Source organism: Vigna radiata, chromosome 2, assembly GCF_000741045.1.
Source record: "Vigna radiata var. radiata cultivar VC1973A chromosome 2, Vradiata_ver6, whole genome shotgun sequence".
Classification (NCBI taxonomy): domain Eukaryota; kingdom Viridiplantae; phylum Streptophyta; class Magnoliopsida; order Fabales; family Fabaceae; genus Vigna; species Vigna radiata.
Window position 1 is genome coordinate 9003171 of NC_028352.1, and position 9511 is coordinate 9012681.

At 31.0% G+C, this 9511-nt stretch overlaps 1 long non-coding RNA gene across 2 annotated transcripts in view; it reads left to right on the forward strand.

Annotated features, from left to right (window-relative positions):
- The window catches only part of LOC106756611, a 17656-nt gene extending 10935 nt beyond the window's left edge, over nucleotides 1-6721 (forward strand). The window contains exons 2-4 of one of the 2 annotated variants that reach the window (XR_001375488.2): nucleotides 1117-1220; nucleotides 4648-4715; nucleotides 6521-6721. This is a non-coding gene — a long non-coding RNA (uncharacterized LOC106756611). Of the gene's footprint in view, nucleotides 1-1116; nucleotides 1221-3863; nucleotides 4361-4647; nucleotides 4716-6520 lie in introns of those variants that run through there. The other variant, XR_002667166.1, reaches the window with a different exon arrangement.
- The last annotated feature ends 2790 nt before the right edge of the window (nucleotides 6722-9511 follow it).

A 9511-nucleotide genomic window follows, 5' to 3' on the forward strand; every position in this document is an offset into this window, starting at 1 on the left:
TTAATATTTAAAACTACCACCACTCTTTCTTACGTTAAGATTGATACGTATACTCTAATTTTGAAGATGAAGACTTTACCATCAATCCAACACTTGGAGAATATGTTAAACAAAGTGGTAACAAAAGAAGACCTAATTTGCAGGAGAATAATGATTGGAAATACTCTATATATGTACTATGTGTAGTTTGAAGGAGGAAATAATTAATCATATATTCTTTTGTTGTTATGTGGCTGAACGAGTGTGGCATGTGCGACTGATGGATGTAAGAGCAATACATCATAACCAAGCAAAAGGATCATTTTCAACAATTACAACTTAATATCAAAGGAAATAGGAATTTAATATGAATGTTGTCTATCCTTAATTTAGAGCTCGACATAGTAGGTAGAGACAATATCATAGTAAGGTTCGGAAGCTGTAAATTGAAATAGTGAAGTGATTATAATCCTGAAAGGTTCTGCAAACTGCAAAATGAAATGGAACTGGTAGTTGTGATGGACCTAGATTTGGAATGTGATGTAGGCACACAGGAATATTCCTAGTGTTCTACCTGTCATTCTCAACCTACTCACCTAATATTATTATACGGGGTAAAATATTTGTACCAGAAACAAAACAATGGATAAGACATGTTGGTGGGAAGAGATGTTGTGGAACATTAATTACTTATAAACACAAATAATAATCCAAATGTTATTAGGAAGCAAGATGTTGTGGAACATTATTTTAATATTACAATAACTTGTAGCAGTACTTGAAGTTGAAAATAAAATAAAGTAGATGACATTTATTGTATGAGGTGTAATCAAAAGACAAATATATTAGGTTTAATTAGTGTTTCTTACATTTAAATATTTTGATGGATTTTGGTTTCTTTATTTATTAAGTTGTAATATTGGTTAAATAGAATTAATGTGATCCTGTTTTGAAAGGCGATTATGTATCAGTTTAATAAAAGATTTAGTTAATAAGTTAGTTGTTCTGTTTAGACCTATGATGAGTAATCTAAAAATCAATTTTTACATCTGACTGATATAATATGATTGACAAGATATTTTACATTGTTTATTAAATAACTGATGTACAATTTTGTTGATTTAAAAAAACTGATAGGAACAATGGTCGTCGTGAGAAGATAAATGGTACTGTGACTTGGAGCCCACCACAACAGGCGGAGGGTCGCCGCTTGCAGCAATTAGGAATGGGCAACGGATTAGGTACAATATTGTCCATTCGATTACTAGTTGGATATTTACATAAAAAAAGTCTATGAAATTTGTACAATTATATATTTTTTAAATTCGTCATGTAGGTAAAACTTACAACAAAATTCAATATTTCAAAAAAATTCAACGTTCACAAATTTAGTTTTTTAAAGATTAAGGAAAAGATACTTTAGTTAGGTAATTTTCTTAAATGAATTTATTTTTATGAAAAATTCAACCAAACATAGGTGAACCAAAAGTGGAAAGAAAACATATCAAATTGCGCAAATATAGTAATATTATTGATGATGAAGCCAGAGAAAAGCAAATAACTCCATGTGTATTTTGGATATTTTATTGGTTTTTATTTGTCATAGGATCCAAACGTGAAGCATCTTACCATATCTATATTTAATTTTTCTCTCCAGGTTTTTTTTTGGACGATTAGTTTCAAAGTAAGAATGATCAATAAATTCATTTTTGTCAGTATTTAAAGTTTTTGGAATGATTAGTTTGAAAATAAAAATGATAAATAAACTCATTTTTTCCATATCTTTTTAACCCGTGAAATATGCTTTTAGTTCCTATACTATCAAGCGGTTTTGGTTTTAGTCTCTTTTTCAAAGTAAAGTACATTTTAGTCTTTCTTCTTAAAGAAATTTTAATTTTAGTCATCCAAAACTAACACCGTTAAAAACCAGTTGATGTGTCTAACGTCTGACCATGTGTGTTCACAACTTTGCTTCCTATCTCTTGCCACGTTGGTATTTTTTAATGCAAAGTCAGAATATTGGTTTATTAGGTTTTGATTGGTAAAATTTGCTTCAATTGAACACAAAGCTAGAAGACGGATACTTCTACTCCCCTCCATTTAAAATCCTGAAAATCACAGAGAATTAGAGAAATCATACAACTTTTTTTCTTTTCTTTTTTGGAAAAACTGTTGGTTGAAGTGTTTCACAAAAAAGTCAATTACTCCACGTGCTCCCTTATGCGTTCTATAAGTGTGTCCTTGTTTCCAGTTAGTCTCAGACCATTCTTCCTCAAATACAACTTGCATTCTTTCACTTTCAATTTCTCCAACAAATCTTCTGCCAACCAAAACAAATGACAGATAAAAATGTTCAATAAAAAAACGTAAATATTGTAAAAAACACGCATCATGATTAGTTCCATTTCCACTTCTACGTAAGAACACGAAAGGTTTAAAGAAAAATTTGAAAAGAGTAGCTAACGATTGTTAAAATCTTCATAGTAAAACCCAAAATGAAAAAAAAAAGAAAAAAAGAAAAAGGATTAACCTTCTATTAACTTTTGAACTTTCCCAAAATTCTCTCCTCAGATGCAATGACCACCGACACTTCCTCACCTCGACCCTTCTCCTCGATAAAGCTGTATACACCAAGCTACGACCAAATAAGGCTTAAAAGTTCAATTTTAAACAATGGAGTGGAATCGGTTCCCGATTTTACCGCGCTTTTACCTTGTGCTCAAGTGAGAGGTTTGAGAATTTGCTATGACTTTCTCCCGAGTCCTCCCAGTTGGATCCTTCGGATTCCGTAGAGATTTCGTACAGTTCCATAGGAGAATCTTTTTTGTCAATACAAAGTTTCAGCAATACAAAGTGGGAGTTGAAGAAGCTCTTGACCGTTGCATTAAAAAATACCAACGTCGACAGAATAGGGATGCTGGATGGGGAGGTTGGGTGGAAGTTGGAAGGAAGAGACGAGGGAGAGAGTTGGAGAAAAGGTGAGAAACACTCACTAAGTGTAAGAAAAAAAAATTGTGTCAGTCTACCGTTAGCCACATCAACTTGTCTTTAACGGTGTTAGTTTTGGAGAACTAGAATCAAAGTTTTCTTAAGGAGGAGGACTAAAATGTACCTTACTTTGAAAGAGTGACTAAAACCAAAATCGCTTGATAGTATAGGGACTAAAAGCATATTTAACCTTTTTTGAACATGTTATGATTTTGATGGAGAAGCTGTCTTAATTAGATATATACACTTTTTTGAAATTGTTTGTTTAAATTGTTTATGAAGACATGAATGAGTATTTATATATGTTTGGTTTTTATACTGTGTTAATATTTATTTTCATCTTTTACCTGAAAATATAAATTTAGCTTTTAAGTATTAGCATGAGTCAAATTATCATACTATTTGCATTGGTTTAACCGATTTTAATGCGATATAAAAAGTTAATTTAATAAAAACCTAAAAAACTGTAAAATTATTTTTAAATGTGCTTATTATATAAATATTTATGTTAACGTTTGTTAACGAGTTTTAATTTTAGGTTTAATAATTTCTGACATCTCTATTTATGTAGAGTTATCTCAATTTGGTCCCCGTATTTCTAAAGTTCTCGATTTGATCCTTTATTTTGAAAATTTGAATCAATTGAAGGCTTGCCATTAAGTTGGTTGGACGATGTTAAAAAAATTGATACGTGGATTGGTGACATGATGAAGTCTATCTGACGTTCCAGTTGGTCATTTTACCTGACTTTTGATTACTTTTCACTTTCACTACAAGAAAAAAGTCATTTATATACGGATTATTATATATGGATTTGTATCCATATGTAATTTTTTCATTACATACGGATTTTATATACGGATAAATTACATACGGATTTATCCGTATGTAATAGAAAAAATGTTGGCAACAGGAGTTTTGTGGTTTCGCTGTGTGGTACCTGTGTTCTCCCCCAACATTTTTCATTTCGCAAATTTCGTACGAGACTGAAGAAGCAGTTCGTAAAGACATTGAACCCTAGGTATTGTTGTCGAAGCATTGTCATTTTACCTTTGTGTCTGTGACCAACGTCTCACCACTGCATCTTCAAACTAATCTCTTTCATCTCTCTATTGTGTGTCGTCTGATGTTGTGTGGCGTTCAGTGACGGAGTTCGTCAAAGACGGTGAAGAAGTTTGTTGTTGTTATTGGTTAAGGTGACGCTCACTGGGTCCTGGTAAGTAGTCTCTCTGTTCGTTTAATTGTTAGGAGTCCCTAGCCCGACATTGCAAGAACTCGTGAATCCTAATCCCTCTTTTGTTTCTTTCATTGGCACATAATGCTTTATGGTTCGGTTCGGAAGTTCGATTGATGCGATTGTATTGATGTTTGAGAAGATTCGAAATGGTCTAAGGTGTGTTGCTGTAGCCTCCTATTTTTCATTGAACCCTCACCTCAATCGAAGTTCGTCATTGGTTTTGATTGCGAGGGTGTTGACTTATGTCACAAAGTCACTCTCTGCACTCTCGTCACATGTTGTGTTGTGATTTTAGTCGTGGGTTTTTATTTTTCGCTGATGATTATGTTCCTTCCTTTAGGACTTGTTTTTTTTTTAGTTATTTTTGTGAGATGAGCGTGTGGTGATATACTTGTAGTTACATTGTTGGCATGAAATTTCATGTGAGATTCTTTTTTTTGCAGCTTGAGTTTCCTGATGTTTGTGGACTTGGCTGATGCAATTGAAAGGGGAGAAGAGCATATCAAAGCGTGTAAGCCTGCACTTGAATCTAGTTACATCACAAAAGTGATTCATGATTGCAAACGGGACAGTGAGTTAGGTTTTTAAACTAAAAACACTTGCTCCTGGAAATTTTGAATTGGTAAAACTATTGTAATTAACTTTCTTAAATGGATGAATACTGTTACGTCTTTCAAAGTTTAAGAATTTAGTTCCTACAAACATTAAAACTGTTTCCAAAATTTTGTATCAAAGTTTTTGTTTCTTAAGTTAAGGGTTAAGTGATATCTCATCTTTTACGTTTTATTTTATATAGTAGTTAACAAGATTGAATATTAAAACTTAATTCTTTAAGGTAAGCTTTCTTTCTGTTCTGCTTTCCTTGTTTCCCTTTTTACTTCATTAAGGTAATGTTGTTATGTCTTAGTAGCATATTTTAGGGTTGTTTTTATATTATTTTAATGTGTAACTATATTATTTTAATGTGAGTGAAGGAGATAGATGTTTCTTTGCTCTGTTCTGATGACATAACACACAACAGACACACTCACAATGAAAAAACCTTGTATTATTATATGGAAAACAAATAAAACTGTTAACCACATCTCTTTAATTATAATGTATTAAATATGGCATGATATTGTGGATTTTTGGTTTGAGTTTTTGTTTACCTGTGTTTAGTCCACGATTAGAAGTAAACTATAAGCTTTTTGCTGTAACAAGTGTTAAGATATGTCAAATATTCTATTAAAGGATATTAGGCAATCAAACATTATGTTAGTTATATTTTAGATATTATTATAATTTGTGCAGATTTGTGCACATGTTTTTCCTTTAATAGATGAAGGATTATAGAATCCTTGTATGTATATATATGGTACTCTATTCTTTGAAATAATACATCAGAATTATTTTTAATCCTTTTAATAACAAGCACTACTATTTTATATTATTATCTGTTTGCACGGTTAAATTTGCTACTGGTTTTCTTCAGTCCACACTATCCAAGTTTTGTTTTCTAAGGAAAGTGTGGTTTACCTAAAGTTGGACTATATAAATGTTCAACTCCAATTGGCCGCAAGAAACGAGAAATTTTAAGGTCAATCCTCAGAAATCATGGTTTAAGGATTAAAAGTGAGACTATAGTAGAAATAAAAAGAACTCACAGGCACGTGTGATTATCTTAAACTGGTTTTGCCCCATAATGAGAAAGTTATTTTCTAATAAGGAGAATATGGGATTGAGGTATAATTTTTTTTGACAAATCTCTTTTTGTCATGGCACTTTTGTCACGGGATTCAATTAATTGCTGAATCCTTTCTATCAAGTTTGATTACTCACCCTTTCTTATCTACAACTTTTAGTTTCTTCTGCTATTAGTGCAGAACTATTAAACAACCATGGCTACAATATCCCTTCACTACATGATATCTCAACCTTTACTCTATTAATGTTTATTTTGTTTTATGTGTGCATATATTAGTTTTTTAATTTGTGGAGTTCTTTATTCATACAAGAGCTAGATCTTACCAAACCTGGTGACACAAGCCTTCCATAAGGAATGAATTCAATCTAACAACCAAAGAAGTTCTTAGTCAAGCAAATTTCAGGGTTAGCACTTGTGTCAGAGTAGTTCCTTTATATTAATGCATCTACCATGTACTTGTGGCAACAATTTTTTCTTTTAAATGGATTATTGCATCATGATTATATAAAATTGAATCGTCTTGGGTTAATCCATTGGGTAAGTTGTCTGTGATGATTTATGGGTGTTTGGTGGCTCTTATAAAAGGGAAGAGGAGACCTTAGAGCTGATTTAGATCACTAATTTTTTAGTACATGCGAGGTATGGGTGTGGATAAATCTCCCAGCAAATGCTCCAGAGTTGGTGTCCAAGGCATTGCTTGGTCATTTGGTGGAATGATCTTTGTCCAGTCTAATACTGCAATGCTGGTATCTCAGGTTAGAAATGCAAGCAAACTCAGTAGTTAATACTATATTATATGAGTATATGAGCTTGATTTTCAGTAAATTGGTATGTTTGTGGACTATAATAAATGTCCAATTGATTTTGTGATTTTTGTGAACGAAGAGGATCACATTAACCGAGTTGTGACATTTGGATTGTTCTTAGCATGCAAGTTATCTTTTACTCATTAGGATAGTGTTTTACACCCAAGTTATAAATATTACTGTAAAGGCATCATCCACCGATACGAAAAGAGTGATTCCAGCACCGTCGATTAGGGCTTTGGTGATGTTGAGGACGATGTTGGGGTGGGTTTCAGACGCCATGAGGTCAAGGCCGTAGGGGATGAGGAGGGAATTGACGGCGAAGATGGTGACATTGTAAGGTAGGGTTTTGACGATGCGCTTCTCTAGAGGAAGAGGATGAATGCCAGAAAGAAAGAAGGAGAATAATTTTTTAAAATTTAAAATAATTAAATTCCACGTAATTTTGACACATGTCTCATATTGTAAAGTCAACATCCTACATCAATGTGATTTTAACACCGTTATAACAAAATTAACGGAAAGACTCCAATTGACTCAATTTTACAAAAACATGGATCTAATTGAGATGAAAAAAATACAAGGAACTATTTGAGACGATCCTGCGTAAATAGGGATGTCCGAAATGATTACACCTTAATTTTATTTATTTTTATTGATTTAAAATTACATTTAATCATAAAAAAAAGAATTAAAATAAAGTTAGTGTTACTATAACTAACAAATAATTTTATTTAATTTTAATATTTTATTTATTTAAATTAATATTAGTTAAGTGTATAATAAATATAAAAAAAAAAACAAAAAAAAACGTGGACCTAATAAGTATTAATCTTATTTATTTTTAACATTTTATTTATTGAAGTTAACATTTATTTAATATACAATAATTATAAAAAAGGTACTATAAATAAAGTTTGTGTGAGTTTATTTATTTATAATATTTATGTTTATTTAAGTTAATGTTGATTAAAGCGATAAGTTATATATTATGAACTTTTGTATTCTTTTTAATGGTTAATGATCATAAATTACTTATAATTTGAAGGTCCAAATTTAATTTAAAAATTCATATTTAAATATGATAAATCGGGAAATGTAAAATATAAAATCATTTTACTCTTTTTCAAATATTAGTAATGTAAAAGAACTCTTTTTTTGTTGTTGTAGAAATGATCGACATGTGCTACAGTAATAAAAGGATACAAACATATTCACCGTAAGGGACAAAGCAATTGTTGTAAAAATTGACAAAACAGTATTTTATGAGGTGTGTAGTTTTATTGTCCTTGAGAATTTATCTGCGGTGTATTGTGCAAGTCTTCAAGATATAACAAGAAATTTCTACAATATCTCTGAGGATCTCAGAACTAACAAGGACATCTAAAAGAGTATAAAAACAAACCCATAATATTTTTAGAAGAGGAAAAGTGTGAGTGTTTGAGAAAAGAGGAAAAACAAGAACTCCAGAGAAAAGCAAAAAATATGAATAAATGAATTTAATTGAGCGTAAGTGGAATTACAGTGGAAGAAAACTAATATATATATATATATATATATATATATATATATATATATATATATAGGGGTTTGTTAACACGAGTACGTGTGTTTTTCAGTTGGTATGTTTTAATAATGTGTATCGGATTATAGTAGACAAAAATACTCTCATTTATTATGAATTCTAAGTTTTAAGGTCAAGGATATTTAAATAATTTTTATTCTCAAAACTAAAAAAAAAAAGAAACCCCCAAACCTCTGTCATCCTACTGTTGCCCCAATTGAAAAAAAAAAATCAGAAACTCTTGCCTAACCCTAATCCACCTTCCTCACTTATCCAAGTTGTTTCTCTCTCGTCTCCATACTCTCCCTCAGCCACACACAACAACCCGTGACATCGTAATTTGTTGTTCTTGCTCTGTTCCTTTAATTGGAAGATGTGTTATATATTTTCCCTTCTTATTATTATTAAATTTCATTTTTAAATTAAATCATGTAAATAAAACCTTCATAAATCAATTAAATTTTCATACCTTATTTACACATATACACCACATTAATTTCATTATATTTTTAAAGAAAAAGATATTTCCCTCTATTGTCTCTTTCCCTTTACACAGAGTGTTTCTTTTTCCTTTCTGTATTGGTATGGGATACATGATGTAAGATTACAATCTAGAATTGAAAGAATTGTACTCCTAGGGAGCTCTTCTATACCTATTTCTTTATATTCCTTATGTCCCTTTTTTATCACTGAATCCACTTCTATTGGCGTTTAGAATAAACTTTAACCACTGTGCAAGATAAAAAACAGTAAAATCATTTTTTACCTTTGAGACTTGGAAAGAGTAACATAATAAAGTGACAAAGTTTATATTCATTTTACACACATTAATAAATATAAAATGATTATAAAAGAGTAAACTTTTTCAATTTTTAAAAAATATCTCTAATTCAAATTATCATCACCTGGGTTGCGATGAGAAAAAAAATGTTGGAGTGATGACAGAGAAAATGTTGAGATGAGAGAGAAAATATCTCTGATGACAAAGGGTTTTTGATTTTTTTTTTCAATTGGGGCAACCATAGGGATGACAGAGAAAATGTTGGAGTGAGAGAGAAGAAAGAGAAAATGTTGGAGTGAGAGAAATGAAACAGAAAGGGTTGAGAGGAATGACGGACATGAGTAAGAGTTTGGGGGTTTCTTTTTTTTTTGTTTTGAGAATGAAAATTATTTAAATATCCTTGACCTTAAAACTTAGAATCCATNATAAATGAGGGTATTTTTGTCTACTATAATCCGGTACACATTGT